Here is a 24,417-nt window from a genome sequence, read left to right as displayed (position 1 = left end):
GAACAAAATTCAACTTAGGAATATTTGGAATGATTTCTAGCCATCTATCTAATGACAAGTGTGTGACAAGCACAAGGCATAATTTGGATAAATTTTGCTTCCCTCCACTCATGAGAATCTAACAGTGATCACAATAGAAAAATAGGAATATGTTGGCAAGTCACTAATCATTCGCGCACCAACACAAAATATAGGCATTCAATTAACTTATATTGACAATAACCCAATCAAGTAACTCACTTTCCAAGCAATAGGAAATATATCTTCGGAATGACAATGACCTGATCCAGTGATCTTCATTAAAACATTTATTATTCTTGTGAAATATATCTTAAATGGATGCATCATTACATGTAATAGAGTTTCATTTCTTATGCCTTTGAGAGTGGAAAAGTAACATTTCATTTTCCATTCATTGGATTAAGTCGATTATATCACATATTAATACATAAATTTAGAATAAATATATTAGCAACAAATATAGAGCTTTACATAATAAACATCCTTATATAGAATGGTAGACTACTTCCATAAAATCGAAATTTTCTACCGCCCAAAGCTTGTACATGGTGATTTATGATTGAATTATATGGATTGGTGTTTTATTAAATCCATAAAGCTCTGAATTTCTTCCTATTATGCTTATCATCTAAGATACCTACCATAATAAAAACCCAAAACAATGCAACGGAGGTGGACTAGAGGAAAGTCGAAATATATGATCATACCATGATCAGAAATACATATAACAGAAAGGTGATAACATATGATCAAGAAAATAAGTCCATCCATTCATGGAATTTCTTATAAAAGAAAAATTAGAGACGATAAAGCAACAAATATAAGGAATGAAGTTGTCAAAAGATAAGAACCAATTATATAATGTGAACTAAAATGATAGAAAGAAAAATATAATTATACTCTCCCCTGGCCAAATATTATTAATATAACTAGGCTTTTGATATGTTTGATATAGCAATGGAATTCAAGAAGCATTGCCAATTTAAGAAATATAAATTAGAAATGATATTTTAGCGATGGCACTAACAATGTAAATCAACTAATTATGCCTAAGCTAAATTTAAGGAACCATTCATTCTTGGCATCCTTTCAGTACTAGGCTTTAGAAATTATTATATTAAGGAAATCAACACCCTTTTTTCTCGTTCTTGGGATGCTTTTAGTACTAAGCTTTAGAATTTGTTTTATCAAGGAATTCAACATCCTTTTTTCTTGCACACTAACTTCTATCTTCTAATGTGCCTATTGTCTCAAAATCTAGCAGGTCTTCTAAAAGGGCACCCTACAAGACAAAACACTAGACTAAGTGACAACAATGAGGTGTGGCCCACTATCACCACAACCACTACCCCTTGCTCTTTATGGAATTTCACCAATGGGAGGCTTCCCATTAGAGATGTCATCTATGAAAGATATGTTAGGTTCAAGTTTCAAGGTTACAAATGGCTTATAGAGGATGACTCTTCTTAACGACAAAACTCATTAAGCAAGAAAAAGGGAACCCGCATCCTATATCAAGACCAAATTAAGACTCAATTCACCTAGGGCTTGAGATATAGCAAGGAAAATGGATTATCCTAGAGTCAAGAGGCTAAGAAAAGGTTTCCCCACAATGAATACTAGCAAGAAAACAAGAAAAGGAACCTCCAATAAGCCCTTAAGTTGAAGCTTCGGAAACTAGGGTTTTCCTAGGGCAAGAGAATCAGGCCTTGAAATGTAAAAAATGTCCAGTAAATGAAGATTATTTTGAGGCAAACAAATCTTCCCCCAATTCTAAATCTCTCCACAAGCCAAAATTCTCCTTCTAAACAAATTCACACCAAGGCCTAGATGACGACTTATCCTTAAGAGTGCCAAAATCATAAATAAGAGAGCAAAATTTAGTTTAGGGATGCAATTATGTGTGATCACCAATTTGAAAAGGCTATTTCCTAGTCCTTGGGATGATGGAGTGTATGGAGGTGAAGTATTGGCTACATTTTGTGAAGAAGGGAATCTTGATGCCCTAGATCAAAACCCTAGCTATTATCTTTGTGAGGGATCAAGGTCACTTGGAGACCTAGTTTAAAGTTTCACTAAGGGGATTGCCATTCACATTTCATACATAACCAATGTATACAATGATGATATCTAGATTCTATACAATTAATCTTCAAGAATAAATGGCACAATAGAAAACCATAGATAATCAATACATTCCATACATTAGACATAAGATCAAAAAATAATCAAGTACAAGGTTCATTTACAAGAAAAAAAGCATGAACAATTCATTATTGCTCCAAGACAACATCTCCAATTCCAAGAAATAGCTCCAATAGACAAAAATGATCCATAGAATCACATATCCACAAGATACAAGCTAGGCCAAAATCCTCAAGGAGGTCGAAATCAAGTCATAAGTGATCATGATGAAATAGAATGACCCTCTCCTACATTTATATGAGGATAACATTAATTATCTCACAAAGCCCCTAAAAACAAGTTTGATGACAAAATAACTTGGGTGAGAAGCCAACCCACTAGATTTTCACAAATATGCCTTAATTATCCCATAGGTGTGAGATGCTATCTCTCTAGGGCTTATGTCATGCAATAAATGTGCTCCAAATGGCATGTACAAATGTGATGAGGTGTCCAAGATGATGTAGAATTATGTCATGTCCATGATTTAAGGGTTGGCCCTCAAATCCACCTCAATACCTCCTGTGGGTTCCCAAGATCTCGTCGAGGCACCACAAAGTGGTCTCCATGGATATCCAACTACTCAAAGTGGCCTCCTCTACTCCAACATTGAGGGATTCTAATGTGAAACTAGATATACCTAGTCTCTTAGGGTGAGACCATCCTCATCTGGCCCTAAATCAACTGCCATCCATCCATTAGTGTCAAGGATAGCTCGAGGGAATGCTAGGTCCAAGTGTGTCATCCTGAAGAATCATCAAATCTGGTACAATGTGAGCTAATGTCCCGACTGTAGGAGGCGATTAGGGACATGTGTCATATGATGTTGTTGCTATGAGGCCCAAGAGTCTCAATGCTTCACCTATTTGTGCCAATATACTTCTCTGGAGGGATCAGGTATCTAGAGAGTAGGTTCCCAAGAACTGGGTTGTTGAACCACTTGACAATCACACCAAAGATTATAGTGAAAGAAACCAATCATTAGGGACAAAGATCATTATTGTATCTAAGTGAACCAAGGTTGAGTCTTAAGGTCTAATTAATACTTCAAATAAGGATCCACTTACAAAATCAAGACTCCAATCTCGCAATGGTTTTTTCTCCCTAGGTAGAGGTGGCTAAAGGTCAACCATATCAGGAGCTTCCATCCCCTAAGGGGAAGCAACATTTCCTCAGTACACCCATCAATTGATAGGCGTTAGTGACTAATGATGATGATAACAAAGGGGATAAGACTTCATGGCCAAGTGCTATGGTCAAAGGGACCAAATGATGGGGGTGCCCATACCTTGAGTGTATAGATGTGGGGAGGGAGCATTCGTGGATGCATGACTTACCATGTTATGTAACTAGATCACAAAACATAAGAAAAGATATATCGACGACTTGAAAATAATCCTCTTTGAGGGAACAACCTCCTTTTACATCAAATGAATGAACAATTCTTGGATGATACAATTGACAAAACCTCCTTGGTATATATAGGAGTCTAAAGGGTCACAATATAATTAGGGCTTACATAACAATTATAATGCAAGGAAAAGACAATAAAAATAGTGGGCTTCTGTGAGGCACAACAATAACAATATGGGGGCTACAAGGGGCAGAAGAATAACAATATAGAGGCTACACTACTAGGTGAAAGCATGAAGATGGACCTTACACTTTTGGGCTAAATGTGGTGATGAACCTTCAAGTTTTTCCTCTTTTATCGAATTGAGACCATTAAAATTCATAGAAGCACTGTGAATTTTGATTCAGAGTAAAAAGACAAATTGTGGAGAATTATTTTGTTGTCATGATAATATTTTTTTGCAAAAATATTCATGGTCGTATAATATGTCAATTTTCCATTAAATGAAATGTTTGTCCTTACAAATTTTCACACATCTTAAGAGGTATGTGTGTGTTCATGTAGCATAACTTAGTCAATATATATATATATATATATATATATATATATATATATATATATATATATACATACGAGCATGATCTACATTGAGAGAGCTAAGTTTTTCATATTAAAAAATTATTTTTTTATGCAAAATTATATTTTTTTATTATTTTTCGAAGTTGGCAAAGTAATATTTTAATTGCATTTTACATAACTTAGTCTAAAAATTGTAATATATATATACGAGCATGATCTACATTGAGAGAGCTATGGTTTTCATATTAAAAAAATATTTTTTTATGCAAAATATATATTTTTATTATTTTTCGAAGTTGGCAAAGTAATATTTTAATTGCATTTTACAAATAGTTTTTTTCAAATATTTAAATAAATTTAAAAATCAAGAGTACCCTTTTGAATAGGACTCGTAAACGAAGAAAGTCCCCTAGGGTACCAAATGTTGTTGCAGAGAAATCTGTAGAAGAGGACCTAAACCTCTATTTTTAGGCCCTCAACAGTTTGATCAAGCACAAAAAACACTTGATCGAGTGTTTGAAATTCAAATTTCAAATAGCTCAATCGAGGGTTTAAGAAACCCTAGATGGGGTTAAATAGAGGCTCAATTGAGCTATCATAATTGTCTAAGAAAATAAAAAAAAATGAAGCCTTTCAATACTTGTGTTTAATTGAATCCTAAAATTTATTTATTCCACAAATAATTTTTATAAATATTCAAATTTATTTCAAACTCTAATTTTCCAAATTTTATTTTATTTTACCAAGAAAGTAATTATAATAATATATAGATACCTTTCTATAAAAGATTTTAACTTTGCTTTTTCAATTTTGAAATTCTTAAAAATGATAATTTATTTATTATTTTGATTTTAAATATAACATATTTTTATACTTACTCATTTTATAATTTTTTATGTAGAAATTTCAATAAAAATAAGTCAAATTATAATAAATAAATAAATAAAACAACAAACTAAATTAAATTAAATTTTATAATATTATTATTTTAAAAATAATTTTATACGCACATTTAAATCTGGATTACTCAAATTCAAATTAGTCAATGTTTTAAAATTGAAGATTTCCTCCGCACTTGTGAAGACTGAAGACAAAATTGAGTGCAATCCATTCCAACTACATTATATCATTGCATCCATTACAACTATATTAATTATAGCTTACAACTATTACAACTACATTAATTGCGTCGAGAGGCATGTATATATATACGTGTGTGTGTGTGTCATCTTATAAATGTAATTTAAATAATAAATTTATTAAACATAAGAAAATTTATCAATTTTATTTTAACACACACACACACACCTATATATATATATATATATATATATATATATATATATATATATATATATATATATATATATATATATATATATATATATATATAAGTAATTTAGTAATATCCACTTGTTCAGGAAAAGAAATGAGTGGAGTAATAACTAGCCTAGATCCATCTTAACACTGGATCTATCAAGCGTCGAGAGGGATCAAATGTCTCGAGGTGCAAACCTATTTTGGAGTGCAAAACTTGAGGAAAGGTTTACACCTTGAGAGATTTGATCCCTCTCGGAAATTGATAGATCCGGTGTTAAGATGGATCTAGGCTAGTTTGAGTCATGTGTGGTCATACAAAATTTGTTGAACATCTAATTATTTTGATCATTTTAAATATGCTAAATATGTCTAAGATTAATTTGGTCAATTTAATTTAAAATTTTCTTAGTTACATCAGTTTGTTGAGATGAGAGAGATTACTAGTAACTTGAATGATGAAAAATAATGAAATAAAAATTTTGAGTGCAAAGTGTCAATGTAATCATTTTGATTGATAGAAAATGTGAATAATAAGAATATAGTCAATCACAAACAATCTTCATTGTGATCAATCTGAAACTATTTTCTTCTACTATTCCTATTGTCACACCTATTAGTTTGTCTATGTTCTCATATCGATCATATGAAAAGAGTAGTTGGAATCATAGACCATTCAAATATTTAACTCGAGCTTAAACAACATACCTTGTCTGTATTTCTCTCTAATATTAATAGTAGTTTCCTCCAAATTCAATCATTGCACTTATGGAGTGTTAAACCCCAAATAATTGTCAATGGTAGTTATTTTCTAGTACCGCGTTTGAATGCAAAGTAATTAACAATGTTGAATGATGGAAAACCTTAGGATGAGAATTCAAGTATTACATTTATGGTTGAATTACTGTAACACATAAGTCAGTGCATGTCATGAATAATTTTTATGTGCTTACACTGAGCACTGAGAGAGATTGTATATGTTTTGGGGGTGAGAAGGAGAGATGTGAGGAGATAGAGATATAGATTGGGGGGAGAGGGAAGAAGAGAGAGGCAAAGACATGGAGGGAGGAAGAGATATAAATATGGAGAGAGAGATGTTAGAGAGAGAGAGGGAGGGGAAAGGGGGGTAAGCAGAGAGAGAGAGATAGATAGATATGGAGAGAGAGTGTGTAAGTTTAGGGGGTCAAATAGAGATATAGAGAATGTGAGACAATGAGAGATAGAGATATAGATGGAGGAGGAAAAGATGTGCTTACACTGACATCAATGCACACAATTAATCTGGTTGCATCTGGTTGCACATCATACATCTTGTTGCATCAAACTAGAAATCAACATCTACACTAAAATCAATGCATCTAGTGAAAACAATCAAATAGGATTAGAAATCAATATCTATACTGAAATCAATGCATCTAGTGAAATCAATCAAATAAGATTAGAAATTAATATCTACACTAAAACCAATGCATCTAATGAAAACAATCAAATATGAGTAGAAATCAACATCTATGCTAAAATCAAAGCATCTAGTGTAGGGTATTAAATAGGATTAGAAATCAACATCTACGCTGAAATCAATGCATCTAGTGCAAGCGATAAAATAGGATTAGAAATAAATATATACATTGAAACTAATGCATCCTATGCAAGAAATCAAATAGGAGTAGAAATCAACATCGACACTAAAATCAATGCATCTAGTGTAAGGTATTAAATAGGATTATAAATCGACATCTACACTGAAATAAATAATATAGTGCATGTGATCAAATAGGATTATAAATCAACAACTAAATTGAAATCAATACATCTATTTGAGTGAAAATCTAAAATATTCATGACTTTCTAGATCTAACTTCTATGTCTGTATTTGTCTTTGTGTGTCTCTTTCTTCTTCCCTCTTTCGCCACCTTCCATTATGTTTCTATCTCCCTCCCCCTCTCCTCTCTCTTCCCCTCCCTCTCTCCCCCGTCTCTCTCTATCTGCCTCTCCCTCCCTTTCTCTATCTTTCTCTTCTTCCCTCTCTCCCCCTGCCATCTATATCTATACCTCCCCCCATCTCTCCTTATTTGTCTCTATATCTCAACCCCCTAAACACATGTCACACTCTCTCTCTCTCCCCATATCTATCTATCTATTAGTCTATCTCTCCCTCTTCCTTTCTCTCTCTCTCTCTCTCTCTCTCTCTCTCTGCTCTTCTCTCTCCCTCACTGAATCTCCATCTCTCCCTTTCCACTCCCTCTACACCTTTCTTTCTCTATGTCTTTCTTCCCCTTCCAACTCCATCTCTCTCTCCTCTCTCTCAAGTCCTCTCTCTTTTCCCTTCCTTTCTCTCCCCTTCTCTCCCACCTCCCTCTGTCTCTCCCCCCATAATACACACTCTCTCTCCACCCTCCAACATTGTCACTATATCCCTCCCTCTCTCCTTCTCTATCTTCCCCCTCTTTCCCTATCTTTATCCTCTCCTTTTCTCTCTCTTCCCTCGTCTCCTATCTCCCTCATTCCATCTTAATCTCTCCATTTTCACTCCCTCTCTCTCTCTCTCCACCTCTATCTCTCAATGTATTTGTTCTTCACTCCCTCTCTTTCCCTCGCCAAATCCATCTCTCTCCCAACCTCTCTCCACCTCCTCTCTCTCTTTCTTTCTCTCACTCTCACTATCTCTCCCACCTCTATGTCTCTCTCCCCGAATCTATTCCCCCTTCCATATAAATCTATTTCTTAAATATGATCCCATTATATTGTATTTAAGAGTATCTAAAAAAAATGGTTGTAAAATATTAAATCTATATTTTGGCTCAATCATGTTAAAGAAAATACAATAATAAAAAAATTAAAGAATCATGCACTATCTTTCCTCTATCATTGTTAATCACTTTGTTTTATATAAATTTCACATATGCATATATAAAACTATTCTCATTTTTTAGGTTATTATAACCTCCATTTAATCTCTATGGGAATATTGTTAGTAGTCGTGAGGATGGAGGGTTTAGATATACCTCAAAAGTAATTGTAACCATTTTTTTTCTTAAATTTAATTAAAAAACATTATAAAACTAAATTAAAATAAAGTTTTTGTAAAATATTTTATTTTGAAATAAGTTATGATTTTTGGGCATGTGGTATTGATAAGCAATGGTATTGGCCCATGGTATTGTAACAAAATAATTAAAAACCTAGATCCATAACATAATAACCAAAAGTCCAGATAGCCCATGGTATTGATAAACCATGGTAGTAGCCCATGGTATTATAATTTTCTTCCCTCCTCTCCCTCTCTATCTTTCTCTTGTGGGTATTGGCCCATGGTATATGTTACCCAATATTTATAACCACCCCCACCTAATAAATAGTGGCCAAGGGTCGAGGAAATACTAATTAAAATGTACACCCCACCCTAAATATTACATTCTACTCAATATTTCCCCTCACTCCTTCTAATTTTATAGTTGGTTTTGTTTACTTTTAAATTAAAAATATAAATAAAAATTGCAATAAGAAGTGAAACCCTTGAGGGGGGAATATTGGGTAAAATGTAATATTATAGTATTATATTTTATCCAATATAACTTAGTAAAAAGTGGATGGAGGTAGGAAAAATATTAGATAAAATGTGATAATTACATTTTTCCTAATATTTCCCCGAGTGCCAACATATCCATATTTTATTTTATTTTTACCTTTATAACCTACATAGATTCAATGCCATCATTTTCTACAACTAATTATGTATCTAAATATAACATCAAACTAACATGAATCTAGGCTGGTTTAATCCCCCCTTAAATAGATGGATGGAGGTAGGCAAAATATTAGATAAGATGTAATAATTACATTTTTCCTAATATTTCCCCCAGTGCCAACATATCTATAATTTCTTTTATAAGCTACATAGATTCAACGCCATCATTTTCTACAACTAATTATGTATCTAAATATAACATCAAACTAACATGAATCTAGGCTAGTTTATTCCCCCCTTAAATAAATTATATTCCAAAGGAATTCCATGAGTCGATACCATGGATTTTTAAAACCATGGGCCAATACCATGAGTCATTTTTTTTATTATTTAATTTTTATAGGTTTTTTTTTTTGTTATTTTCTTTTTAATTTCAACAAGTTACAATGTTTACATTACATTAAGTTACACATCTCTACCATATTTTAATTTTATTTTGACCCAGTCAAAGTGTTACACATTTCTAGCATACTATAGACATTAGATATCGGCTCAATGAAGAACTTACATTTATCCCTCATACTAAAATGTTTTTTTTTTGTAATTAATTTATCTCATTATATAAAGTTTGATGCAAAATAAAAGTGAAAATTCAAGTATTTAAAAATAGTTGACATTGATTTTAAAGTAACGTTACACACAACATCTCTTGCATATACATATATTAATGTAACCTTACACACAACATCTCCACACACACACAGGCACACATATATTAATTTTTTTAATGTAACGTTACATCACAACATCTCTATCATGTACTGGGCTGTATAAAAAAGTTACTAACACAAATTTTCCAAGGAAGGGTTCGAAAATGAAATTCATAAAACCTTGAAATGTGGAAGGTGCATTAGTAAGGCCAAAAGGCATGAACAAAAATTCATAATGGCCTTCATGAGTTTTGAATGTTGTTTTCAGAATATCTTCAGTCTTCATTCTAATTTAATGATATCTTGAACGAAAATCCAACTTAGTGAAGTAAAATACTCCATGTAAGTCATCCAACAATTCATCAATGACAAGAATGGGAAATTTATCTTTAATAGTGAGCTTTTTGAGCTTCCTATAATCTGGACACATACACCATGATCCATCCTTCTTGTGCACCAATACTACTGGAGCAAAGAAAGAACTTTGGTTAGGTTGAATTATACCAGCCTCTAACATTTTTGCAACCATATGTTCAATTTCACTCTTTTGGGCATAGGGATATCTGTAAGGCCTAATGTTTGGAGGAACACTTTGTGGAATCAAGGGAATAGCATGATCATTATCACGGATAGGTGGGAGGCCTTTAGGAGTCTCAAATACCTTGGAATGATCGTCCAAGAATTTTTGGAGATATGGAGAAATAAATTATTTCGATGTTTGAACCTCTGGTGAGCATAATTGTGAAATAACACCCCGTTGTTCTTTCTTAAAAATATTTTTCATTCCATTACAACTTATTATCTTCCCTGGTTTCCTTGTGATGCCCCTTGATTCAATTTCCTTATGATACCCCTTGGTTCCTTGAGTCCTCCTTTGGTTAATGAAGCAGAGTTTCTCTAACCCACCTTCTTCCCTTTGGTATACAACCTTCAGACCTGACAGAGAGGGATATTTGTCTATTGCATGGTTTTATTCATAGACAGAGAAGAATTCTATGACATTTAGTGGGCACTCATTCCTAGGGTATCTCTTAGTGCATCTAAGGCGGAAGATAGTTGGTTCCCTTTCTGCTTCCTTTTGCTTCCTTTTAATTTTCATAGTATCCATTTGTAGGGAAAAGGTATGCAACATTTCACTTTTAAAATAATCCAACATACTTCTTATCTCATGTTTAATGGATGACGCAGAGGGAGATGAACTAACCAAGCCTTTGCTAGACCTACCCTTTTTCCTAGCAACCCTAGAGTGATTCTTGAATATTGTTTTGATGTCATCATAAGGCAATTGGTAGATGTCTCCTCCAGACAACATCTTGATGGTTTCCATTACATTTTCCCCTCATGTTTAATGGATGACGCAGAGGGTGATTAACTAACCAAGCCTTGGCTATACCTACCCTTTTTCCTAGTAGCCCTAGAGTGATTCTTGAATATTGTTTTGATGTCATCATAAGGCAATTTGTAGATGTCTCCTCCAGACAACATGTTGAGGGTTTCCATTACATCTTCCCTGATCCCTCATAGAAGAACTAGCTTGAGTGACTCAGGGTCAAGGGTACATTAGCCCTCCTATAATTGATTTGTAATCTTTCCTCATAGTCCTCTAAGGATTCATCTAGTCCTAGGGTCATCCTAAATATTTCCTCCTTTGTTTCTTTGGACCTGTAGTAATCCCTATATTTGTCATTGAACTCTTGTTGCATTTGGGCCCAGGTAGTGATGCTTCCTCCAGGTAAACTCATAAACCGACACAAGGATGAATCTTTGAGGGTAGATGGAAACAAATTTAGCTTCTATTCATCAAAGGAATCATCATAGGTCTTGCAGAAAACAACAAATTCAAGCATGAAGGTGTCAGGATCCCCAGAGGTTAGGCCATGGGAATTTGGAAGGGTAGCAGTGCTTATATTCTTCATTCTAGTCTCCCCATTGGTTTCTCTTATAGGAAAAATCTCATTTTGTCTATTTTCAGCCATGGTTTGAGTAGGTGAGATAGGCTCTTCTTCCCTTATGGGTTCCTCAAAAATTTCAAGTTGCTCACCTGAAGGGTCTTCTAACTCCCCTATAGTCAAAGAGGAAAGTTCACAATCACTATAGAAGAATAAAGGTTTACCTATTGAAGGGGTGGGGGGTTTTGGTAAGAATTTCCCTTGACTGTCCCTACTCTTATGGGGACTAGCTCTGTTTTTTTAATTTTTTCTCTTTTTCTTTCGAAAATTTCAAATCAATAATCCTGATGCAAAATAAAAAGAGAAAACAGTAAATCCTAAGTAGAAACAACACCTACTTGGATATTGCCCCATCAAAGGCGCCAAAAAGTGATGAGCCCTGGTATTGCATCAAGGATGTTGCAACTTCCAAGGTTCTCAACTTAAATGATCAAACTGTGGTTCGTATTGTTGAGAAATCTAGGGCATCAAGATCAAGTGATTTCTCTTCTATTAGTAACTTCTTGTGAATTCTTTTTACTTTCTTAGATTAGGATCTTTCTTTACTTAGATTATTAGTGCCCTTTTTCATCAAGAAACTAACAATGTATAAATCATAAAGAGACAAGAGACACAGAATATAGGCTGTCATCCAGGGCCAAAACCTCTCCTACTTGAGAGTAAAACCCGAAAAAATTCTTCTTCTTATAGAGATTCCAATTAACGAATACCAAGACCAAGACCCTTGCCCTATTTTCCACTCTAAGACCAAGACACAAGTTCCCTTGATGAGATCCTTATACAATGACAATCAACCTTCTGATCCTTACCTTTTCTCGGCTCCTCTTCCACTTCGACCTCCTTCTGCTTCAAATCTTCAACCTCTTTGACTTAGGTCTGTAATATTAATTTAAACCCTATCTCATGTACACGACCTTATCTTATGCTTTCACTTTCTTCATTTCGGTTAGGGTCTTCTTCTAGCTTGTCTCAGCTTCCCTTATAACCTGAACTTATCCGAATTTGGTTACCTTGAATCTTGGCCTTACTGCAACTTCTTCTTCGCACGTGTGACAACAAATCCTCCCTAAAATAAACCCAAATCTGAAGCTAAGAACTTCACTCTATTTCCTTCTTCCTTCGCTAATTGTTAGGATTCACTTTAGGTGATTTTCGCACTTCTGGATTTCAAAACTTCTTGACCGAAGAGTTGGTCCTGAAATAAAGTTGAGTTGCCCTATTTATAGTTGTTTCCCATGCTAATTAGATGACATGACATGTAGGTGAACCGACGTGTCTCTTGATGCAGATATTGTTATCCTTGTTGAAGCCGACTTGTAGAAGTAGACATTTCATGGTCTTGGAGGGCCTTCCTATACATTTAAAGACTTATACACAAATGTAACATGCCCAAGAAGGGTCCTTCAGACGTGACATAAAATCAAATTAACTTTTATGACTAGATGACAAATCCTAAACGCTCACAATGGGATACATCACTAAAAATAAAATTCCTTTCTCATGAAATCCATGAGTCCAACATTACAATAATAATTTTATTTTTCTTCTTTTCACCAATTACATAAAATCAAAATTACACGTCATTGTGAAGACCAAATCTAGTCACACTTTTCAACACTCCCTCTTAACTAGGGAGGTATGCATAATGGTACTCGGTCATTCTCAATCTGAATAATTTCTCATAAAAAGAGTCAGATTGGTAACCCATCTATGTAGCACCATATCAACCAACATTGTCACATAGCAAGGCCTTGACTAACAAATCTATCTCTCCATAAGATCTGAGCACAATGCTAGCAAGACCAATGATGTATAAACAACCTCATTATTGTCTCTCTCGGAACACCCCACCCGAGTTCTCAAGGTGTGTTCCACCAGGACTATTCTTGTCTTGGATTCCCAGTCCTCAAACAATATTGGCCCTCTACGATTACTCTAATGTTGGATTCCCTAACTCATCCTCAAAGAGTATCAGATGCCAGATTTTTACCCAACCCTCCATTTTGTCTTCCCAAGTGAATACAAGAATGATGTGTTTATCTCTCCCTCTTAATTAGGGAGGACATATCTATTCCAATAAAGGAATGTACCTAAGCTCCCTCCTGGCTTAGGAATTTTGCGTCCAAGTTTCTACCAAGTAAGAAACTTGTTTTCAGGCTCCCTCTTAATTAGGGACCTACAACAACTCCTTAGGTGGAGATGATGGGACAACCAACTTCTTGAAGAACTCCTCTTCACGATGTCATGAACTTCTTTTTCGTTATCTAGGAGTCTTCATGTTTGGGAATTCTTCATAGGGCACAAACCATCCATCACTTTCATCCATGAGTTAGTCATGTCATCATCGGAAAATGATCCATTAGTCCATATCTGGCCTTCCTTCATGCCATGCTACCTTCTTCATGCCATATTTCCTTAAGGATATTTCATCCTACAACATGGGCATCAGTGGTGGAAGACATCCATAGATCTTCCCTCGGCAGACCTACATAAGCCCATCTAGATATTTGTTCAAAATTAAGAAATGAACACTTAAATCAATATTAGATTTGTGATAGTTTTTCATCATGACATCTTATAGTTTGTATGAGCATCATGCATGCATATCGACACATATCCCAAAGATATATATTGTCAAGGGTCTCTTTCTTTTTCAGACTCCACGAGAGTCTTCATATATTTCATGGAGATATCCTAGTCAAATATTTTTGGTATTTGGATGTTGATTTCCTTTTCTTTTTTTCATGGTTTCATATCCCATAATTTCTTCCTTCCTTTCTTCACACATTTTATTCCGAGGAACTTCCAATTAAAGTTCCTCAATTATAGTTAACCAACTCATATTACATATGAGGACTTATTATATTGATTTTGTCTAGTGAATGTGTGACCCATGCATTTCTGCATTCCTTCGAAGGAAAAGATCCTTCCTTTAATTATGCTCTCAATATGGAGCATTGATCCATGTTACCTACAACCATATGACATGACCCTTGAATATAGACTATAAGCATACATACCTAATTTTCCTTTGGGTCATCCAGACTTCCCGCAACCGCTTCCTTGATTGAAAAAGCATCAATCCCTTGATCTTCTTCTCCTTTTATGTCATCATACCATCATCCAATGAATTCCACAAGTTTGGAATTCTTGATGAAACACTTGCTTCCTCTCTTGATCAGTGACCCTTTTGATGAATATTCCATCAGAGAATCTTAAGGATCTAGAGTATCCTCATTTAGCAAATGTTTCCTTTTTTACTAATATATGATGATATTTGACCCGGATGACCTTTTTCTTTCTTTTCCATAAGTGCCACTTATGTTTCCAATGAGGTTCCCAAGAGCTATATGCTTCATTGATGACTTCCATAGATTCCAACCATGCTTCTCTATGATGATGTCCATATCACTTGCTTTCCATGCTTGTATGATGCCATGATGCATCCCATCATTTTCTTAGTGAATTATGATAGCCATATCTTACAATAGAATATGTAGGAATTTGAAAAGAACTTATGTGAGGAAGATTATCTCAATCATAATAGAGATCTCTTACTTCTCTTTCTTGGAATTCTTCTTTTCAGCTTCCTCCACTTCTTCTGTGATATGGTATTCTTCTCTTCCACTTTTGTTATTATCCTTTTTAATCTTAGCACAATCTCTTTTGTAGTGCCCATATTCTTGACACCCATAGCTTTGAATCTTAGACATGTCCCCTTTTTACTTTTGAGAACCAAACTTCCCAAATTTTCCCTTTATTCTTATTACTGTAGCATAATCTTCATTTTGCTCACCTACCTGCTCCCACATCAGATGTGGACTTTAGTCTAGATTCTTTAATCTTGCACAATGACCATTGATCCTAGAATGGAGTAGCTTCTTTCTTTACATAAATACTTGAAGTAAAGTTAGCCCAGTCCATCGGTAGTGCATTTAGTACAACTGTATTCATTTCTCTATCAGACATGACTTCTCCCAGATCTTGAAGTTGATCCTGGATCTCAAATATCCTCATAAAGTATGAGGCTATTCCATCTTCCCTTGACATATTCAGCTTGTAGAGTTCTTGCCTTAATGAGATGACTTCTCCAGCAGTGCTTACAGAATACAGCTCTACCAGTTTATCATATATTTATTTTGAAGCTTCGAGTTTGGATACATATGTGATGAAGGGATCCTTGATAGATACTATGAGAATCCTTTGAGCCCTAATGTAACAGCCCTGGTGAAAATTTCATGTTATAAATTTTAATAAAGGAAAAATAAGACCATGGGTAAGGGACACTTATTCCAAGCTGAATGTTGGGCAAAGATATCCTAGTGGGCATCATTGGATGTGTGTTTCGGCTAAGGAAAATTGTCAAAGGCTAAGGAAAAGTCATTAAAAGGAAAAAGGGACATTTTTGGCATATTTATTTATGAAATAAAGGAAAATAGGAGAAAAGGAAGGCGAAAGGTCACAGGTTGCATGTGAAGAGGAAATTGAAGGAAAATAATGGAAAATGAAGAAAATAGAGGCCTCATTAATAAAAAGGCTTCTGAGGACCAGTTCATGGCTTTTGTTAACTTAAGCATGGGAACTATATCATTATTCACTCTCTCTCTCACTCTTGGTCACTTATAGTTTACTTGGAGCGCTCTAGTTTGGGGCATGGCAAGGAAAAGAAAGCAAAGGAAAGGAAGGCAAGGAAGGATCAAGGAAAGGAAAGTAGGATTCAAGAAGAGTCAACAAGAATACTTGCAAGTAACCTTTTGCATGTGTGATTTCCTAGCTGGTTTGGACATGCATGGATTTTCATGTTGGTGTATGGTTCCCTTGTTGTCTGTAGCATGGTTTTGTCGGTTTATGATAGTGGATTTCAACCTAGCCTAGCCTTATTACAAATGCCACGGTATGTTGGGATGTTTATTTCTGTTTGTGAGCTTTGGTTTGTTGGATGGATTTCGAAATCTGAGGCAAAGGTGGTCTCAAGTTCCATTCCCAAAGGCCTAAGAATCCCTTGACCAATTTTGGCGAGATACACAATAAATCTTGAGGGAGAAGACTCAGTTTAGGGGCTAGTGATCTGGGTTTGGATTGTAGTAAAGCCTAAGAGACAAGGAGGCGAAAAATTTCTCAAGGATAGTGATGGATTCTGGATGGCATTCCAAGTTCTGTTCGGTTGTGCTTGGAGCACGAGTTTTGGTGTGATCACAGTTTGATGAGGGTGGAGGTGGTTTAACCTTTGGATTCCCTTGTTTGTTCTTGGATTGCTTATTCCATGAGATCCCACATTCATGCTTGGAATATGGAATGAGGGTGACTGGATGAAAGAGAGATTTGGTTCAGCCATGTCTATGGTCGGGTGGTACGTGGAAGTCTCAAACCTAGGTTGATTTTCCTATGAGTAATAAAAGCTAATTTTTCTTACTTTTGTACTGATTTATATGTGGATTTAATGGTTGTATTATCTCAGATATTTACATGGTTTAATGCTGGTTATAAGCATGGTTATGTGACGGGTTCATTTCATGGTTATTTCATGTATTTAATTGTAACTATTAAATGGATGGATGCAAGACCTAATTGGTGATGTAGTAGTTCAATGTAGAAGTTGTTTCAGTCATTTATGCTTTGTCTTGTATCCTAGACCTATAGGTTGCATTGATGCCAAGTGTTTGACAGAATGTCAGTCCCAATTGGGGATGCTCAGGCCTAGTCCTAAGGTTGATTTTGGTTTAAGAGCATTGTTATCATGCCTTTAATGAATTTTGAAAGTTACAACAAGTTGTGGGCAGAGGCCAAGATTCTGGGTTAGAAAAGTGGCTTAAATCCCGGGGTCGCTGGCATGTAACTAGCACTTTTGGTCCACAGTCACTAGCAGACAGGCCTATGAGAGTGACTTTAGGTTGTTGGTCACTCCCTTTCCCTAGCATGAAAGCAACTATGGCCTAAGAGGTCAAGAACAACAGTGGGACCTAGGGACAGTCTGTCTTAGTGGCTGACTTGTCTCCTAAGGGTTTTGTTGATGAGATTGGATGACTATATGTGATGTTCTGTCGATTCCACTTCCTTAAAGTCACATAGGAGGTCGAATCTAATCATAGTATCCTCTCTTCTCATGTTTATCCCTGTTGGCATGGTTACTTTGGGTAGACCTGGGAGGGGGTGTTACAGGGTGGTATCAGAGCGCGTTGCGCTCTCTTTGGGTCATATCTGGTGCTATAGATATGAGTAAATGTGTTGGTCATGAATGCATGTCAATTGCATGTGTGCCTCTTACACTTGCATTCCATGTGCTTGTTGCACTGCATCATATTGATCATGGTAGAAGTAGCATTATCATGAGGATCTTGATGTCGATTTCATGGAATAAATTATATGACTGGTTATATGAATATATGCAGCTTGATTACATCCTAGTATGTTGGGTTTCATTCTTGATTATTGATTACATGTATCAGTCTTGTAGGTTGATTACAAGAATTGATCACTTATACTCGACTACATGCGGTTATGCGTATGTGTAGTTGATTAGGCATTTCTTATGCAAGTTGATAGTTGCATGAGGAAATGTGTACAATGGATTAATGGTTGTTGTCATGCAGGAGGTCATACCATGCATTGTTGATATGGCCTTTCATTGATGACTAAACCTAGCTAGTATGATGTTTATGTGATGATACACTTATTTGATATATGTCTATATGTTATTATGGTTATGTTATACATGTATCGTGTTGATTTAATGATCTTGCTGATCCAGATTTAAACAGGAACACAACAACTTACAGAGATAACCATAAACACAGAGATGCAGTGGAAATAATACTTCATTTCATTAATGTAAAATACTGAAATATGCTTACAAACAAAGTTGGAAATAAACCAACTCGGGCGATGGTAGCTTATCTCTGAGAAGATATGTGGCGGCTACATGCCTCTGAACTGTGTTACAATGAGGCTCGAAGGCCTATTTATTGTTGATAAACAATGGAAAACTCTTAACATTCCAAAACCTAACCCTAGAAGATGAAACACCAAACTATGGGCCCCGTTTTGGGTAAATTGGTACATCAACTTCCCGTGGTCGTAACTTTGGCATACGATCTCCATTTGACGCGCACAGTATCTCGTTAGAAAGATCTATCCATGGACCCATGGAGGCAACTCCAACATCGAAATCACCTTACAAGATTAGCACACCAGAGTTGGTTGAGTTAAAGTTGGAATTGAATGAAATGTTGGACAAACAATACATTAGACCCAGTGTATCACCTTGGGACGCACCAGTGTTGTTTGTAAAGAAGAAATATGGTACTCCCAGATTATGCATTGATTACAGGTAGTTGAACAAGGTGACGATCAAGGACAAGTACCCTTTGCCAAGAATTGATGATTTGTTTGATCAGCTAAAGGGAGCAGCAATGTTCTCTAAGATTGACTTGAGATCGGGATACCATAAGGTGCGCATCAAGGAAGAGGATATCTTCAAGACTGCATTCAGGACCAGGTATGGGGATTATGAGTTTGTTGTTGTTCCATTCAGTTTGACTAATGCTCCAGCTACATTTATGTGTTTGATGAATAGTGTGTTGCGTTCATATTTAGACAAGCTTGTTATTGTATTCATTGATGACATAGTGATATATTCTAAGAATGAGGAAGAACATGCCGAACATTTAGCAGCAGTGTTGAGGTTGTTGATAAAGCATCAGTTGTATGCTAAAATTAGCAAATGTAGCTTCTTTTAGACAGGGATACATTACTTGGGACATGTTGTCTCCAAGGAAGGCATTGCAGTAGATCCAGAAAAGATAAGGGCCATCATGGAGTGGGTAGCTCCTAAGAATGTGGATGAGGTGAGATTGTTCATGGGATTGGCAGGATACTACAGGAGGTTCACCGAGAACTTCTTACGCATTGCATATCCTATCTCATCATTGCAGTGAAAAGGTAAGAAGTTTGAATGGATAGCAGAATGTGAGGATGGTTTTGAGCAACTTAAGGAGTTGTTGACACATGCACCAGTGCTAAATATTGCGGATCTAGACCAGGAGTCTGTAGTGTGTATAGATGCTTGCAAGAGAGAACTTGGTGGAGTTCTCATGCAAGAAGGACAGGTAGTGTGCTATGAGTCATGGAAACTGAATGAGCACGAGCAAACTATCCAATGCATGATCTTGAGATAACAGAGATCACACATGCATTAAAGATGTGGAGACATTAACTTATTGGCAGGAAGTTCACATTGATGAGCGATCACAGTGGGTTGAGGTATTTGTTTGACTAGCCAAACTTGAATGTTAGGCAAGCTAGATGGTTGGCTACCCTTAGTGAGTTTGACTTCGAGATCAGATACATCAAAGGGAAGGAGAACTGGGATGCAAATACCCTTAGCAGGAAGGTACAGGTAAATCCTATAGCAGTTATGAGTTCGTATCGGACAAAGCTACAAGATAGGATTATGGAAGCAGGACAACGGGATGAGAAATACATGGATATTATGCACAAGTTATAGTAGAGTACAGGCACATGTACAGTTACAGATACAGATACATGTACACGTATAGGTATAGGTATAGGTACAGGTAATTAGGATGTAGACTACCATCTTACGACAGATGGGTTGTTGAGATTTAGAGACAGAATCTATGTACCGAATTGCAGTGAGCTCAAGAAGCTTATATTGAGGAAATTTCACGCAAAGCCATACTCAGGACATCCAGGATATCAGTAGACATCAACGACGGTTAAGAAGTTCTATTATTGGCCAAATCTAAAAAAGAAAGTGGCGGAGTTCGTAGCTAGACGATTAGATTTTCAACAGGTAAAGGTGGAATGTAAGAGTCGAGGTGGTCTACTACAACCTATAGAGATTACGAAATGGAAATGGGAGGTCATTTCCATGGACTTCATTACAGGTCTTCCGAGAACAGTGAAGCAGCATGATTCTATTATGGTCATGGTTGACAGGTTAAGCAAGGTAGCTCACTTCATTCCAGTGAAGACTACATATTTAGCTAGTGAGGTAGCATAAGTGTTCATCAGAGAGGTAGTGAGACTACATGCTGTTCCAAAGAAGATTGTGTCAGACAGGGATGCGAAGTTCACTTCCAAGTTTTGGAAGGACTTATTTGCAAGTTTGGGTGTAGAGTTGACCTTCAGTACAAATTATCATCTGCAACCAGATGGTCAAACAGAGAGGGTCAACGAGATCTTGGAATATATGCTGAGGATGAACGTGATGCCCAGTAGAGGAAATGGGAGGAGTATCTTCCTTTGGTTAAGTTCGCATACAACAATGGTTATCAGGAGTCAATGACGATGATTCCTTTCGAGGCATTGTATGGGTGGAGTTGTAATACTCCCATCGACTGGGGTGATCCAGTGAACATGGTTCTTATTGGGTCGGATAAGTTGGCGAACATGGAGCATGAAATGCAGGTTATAAAGAAGAATCTAAAGGAAGCACAGGATATGCATAAGAGTTATGCAGATCAGCACAGGGTATTCAAGGAGTTTTAGGTTTGGGATCATGTGTATTTGCACATCAAGCCCGAGAAAATCTCTTTAAGGATTGGTTCACGTGCCAAGTTGGCACCACGGTATTGTGGCCCTTTTGAGATCCTTGAGAGGATTGAAGAAGTGGCATATCGACTTGTACTGCCTCCAAAAATGAAATTCCATGATGTTTTCACATTTCATTGCTTAAGAAGTATATAAAGGATGTTGATCATGTTATTGATTGGTCTGTATTGCAAGTGGAGCAAGAAGGAGAGTTCCAGCCGGAGCCTTAGTGCATATTGTAGCGGAAGCATCTCATGCTCAAGAACAGAGCCATAGATCAAGTTAAAGCAGTGGAAGCACTTTGGGCCTAAAGAAGCTACATGGGAGATGGTGGATCAGATGTGGCTCCTATATCCTTCATTGTTTGCTGGTTGAGGCAAAGCAGTTTTGGTTTGATGTTGGTTTTGGCATATGTTTTGTTGATGTTTTGGTATATGTATGTATATGTATATGGATGTAAATATCATAATGAGTTGTGTTATAAAGTGCCAATATGCGATATGTTGTCATGTTGTCATGATGTTTTTCTTTACAGCAGGTCTTTCATTGTAAATACTGCAATGAGCTAAGTTATAATGCTCCATAGGCCATATGTTTGTTTTTCAACAGTTTTGCTGAGATCTTGGTATGGTTTAACATCAAGGATGGTGTAACCCAAGGGGGAGGGTTCTGTAATAGCCCTAGTGAAAAGTTCATGTAATAAAAGTTAATAAAGGCAAAATAATACCATGGGTAAAGGACACTTATTCCAAACTTAATGTTGGGAAATGATATCCTAGTGCGCATCACTGGATGTGTGTTTTGGCTAAGGAAAATTGGCAAAGGCATTAAAAGGAAAAAGGAAATTTTTGGCACATTTATTTATGAAATAAAGGAAAATAAGAGAAAAGGATGGTGAAAGGTCACAGGTTGCATGTGAGGAAGAAATTGAAGGAAAATAATGGAAAATGAAGAAAATATAGGGCTCATCAATAAAAAGGCTTCTAAGGACCAGTTCATGGCTTTTGTCAACTTAAGCTTGGGAGCTCTCTCATTATTCACTATCTCTCTCACTCTTGATCACTTAGAGTTTTCTTGGACCACTCTAGTTTGGGGCAAGGCAAGGAAAAAAAAGGAAAGGAAAGGAAAAGCAAGCAAAGGAAAGGAAGGCAAGCAAGGATCAAGGAAAGGAAAGCAAGATTCAAGCAACTTTAAAAGGAATAGTTGCAGGTAACCTTTTTCATGTGTGATTTCCTAGTTGGTTTGGGCATTCATGGCTTTGCATGTTGGTGTATGATTCTCTTATTGTCAGTGGCATGATTTTTCTAGGTTATGACAGTGGATTTCGGCCTAGCCTAGACTTTTTTCGGATGTCATGGTATGTTGGGATGTTTATTTCGATTTGTGAGCTTTGGTTTTCCGAATGGATTTTAGAATTTGGGGTGGAGGTGGTCTCAAGTTCCATTCCAAAAGGCCTAGGAATCCCTTGACCATTTTTGGCGTGATACATGGTAAATCTTGAGGGAGCAGTCTCGGTTTAGGGTCTAGTGATACAAGTTTGGATTGTGGTAAATCCTGAAAAACAAGGAGACAGAAAATTCCACAAGGATAGTGATGGATTCTGGATGGCATTCCAAGTTCTGTTTGGTTGTGATCGGAGCACCAGTTTTGGTGTGATCACAGTTTGATGAGGGCGGAGGTGGTTTAACCTCAAGATTCCCTTGGTTTTTCTTGGATTGGTTTTTCCATGAGATCCCACATTCATGCTTGGAATATGGCACGAGGGTGACTGGATGAAAGAGATATTTGGTTCAGCCATGTCTATGGTCAGGCGGTACATGGAAGTCCTGAACATGGTCAGATTTGCCTACGAGTAATAAAAGCTAAGTTCTCTTACTTTTGTACTGATTTATATGTGGATTTAATGGTTGTCTTTTCTCTGATATTTACAAGCTTTAATGTTGGCTATAAGTATGTTTATGTGACAGGTTCATGTCATGGTTATTTCATGTAATTACTTGTAACTGTTAAATGGATGGATGCACAACCTAATTGATGATGTAGTAGTCCAATGGAGAAGGAGGTGATCCTTCTGGTTATGTTTCATAAGTTGTTTTAGTCATTTATTCTCTGTCTTGTATCCTAGACCTGTAGGTTGCATTGATGCCAAGTGTTCGACAGAATGTCAGTCCCAGTTGGAGATGCTCAGGGCTAGTCCTGAGATTTACTTTGGTTTAAGAGCATTGTTATCATGTCTTTAATGAATTTTGAAAGTTACAACAAGTTTTGGGCATAGGCCAGGATTCTGGGCTAGAAAAGTGGCTTAAATCCTAGGGTCATTGGCATGTAACTAGTACTTTTTGTCCATAATCACTGGCATTCAGGACCGTGAGAGCGACTTTAGGTTGATGGTCACTCCCTTGCCCATAACATGAGAGCGACTATGGCCTAAGAGGTCCAGAACAATAGTGGGACCCAGGGACAAGTTGTCTCAATGATTGACTTGTCTCCTAATGGGGTTTCCGTTAATGAGGTTGGATGACTGTATGTGATGTTTCGTTGATTCCACTTCCTTAAGGTCACATAGGAGGCCGAGTCTGATCATAATAATGGCTCTTCTCATGTTTACCCCAGTTGGCATGGTTACTTTGGGTAGACCTGGGAGAGGGTGTTACACCTAACTTCCCCTTTCATATACTTTTCAAGAGCTTGAGAATCTTCCTTTCTTGGTTTAGTGATAGATCCTTTAACATGTTCCATAACCTCATTTTCAATGAGATTCATATTTGTCCTTTTCTTCCATGCAAGATAATTTGAAGCCCTAACCAATTTGTTGTTTTCCTTGCAAAAAGACATTTTGAAGATTCAGATGTGGACAAAAATATACTTACTTGATAGGATGTTCATTCTCCTTTCTCCTTTATTGATGTTGATGATGATATAGACAATAGACAAGTTCTCCTTGATGAAGGTATTTTTCTTCAAGAGTGACCCTTGATCCCACAGGGAGTGAGATCTCTTTGGATCCTTTGATGAGGATCAATGATGTCTTCAATGGTAAGGACCTTGATTCGTAGATCTCTT

General features: G+C 36.3%; 1 protein-coding gene across 4 annotated transcripts in view; it reads right to left on the bottom strand.

Moving 5' to 3' along the window:
* The window catches only part of LOC149227132 (uncharacterized), a 273,683-nt gene that overhangs the window by 70,458 nt on the left and 178,808 nt on the right, over positions 1-24,417 (bottom strand). The window lies entirely within an intron of this gene.

Source organism: Pinus tabuliformis, chromosome J (genome assembly GCF_031772625.1).
Source record: "Pinus tabuliformis cultivar Carrire ecotype Pingquan chromosome J, CPIR1, whole genome shotgun sequence".
Taxonomy (NCBI): domain Eukaryota; kingdom Viridiplantae; phylum Streptophyta; class Pinopsida; order Pinales; family Pinaceae; genus Pinus; species Pinus tabuliformis.
This window is presented reverse-complemented; position numbering and strand designations above follow the sequence as displayed.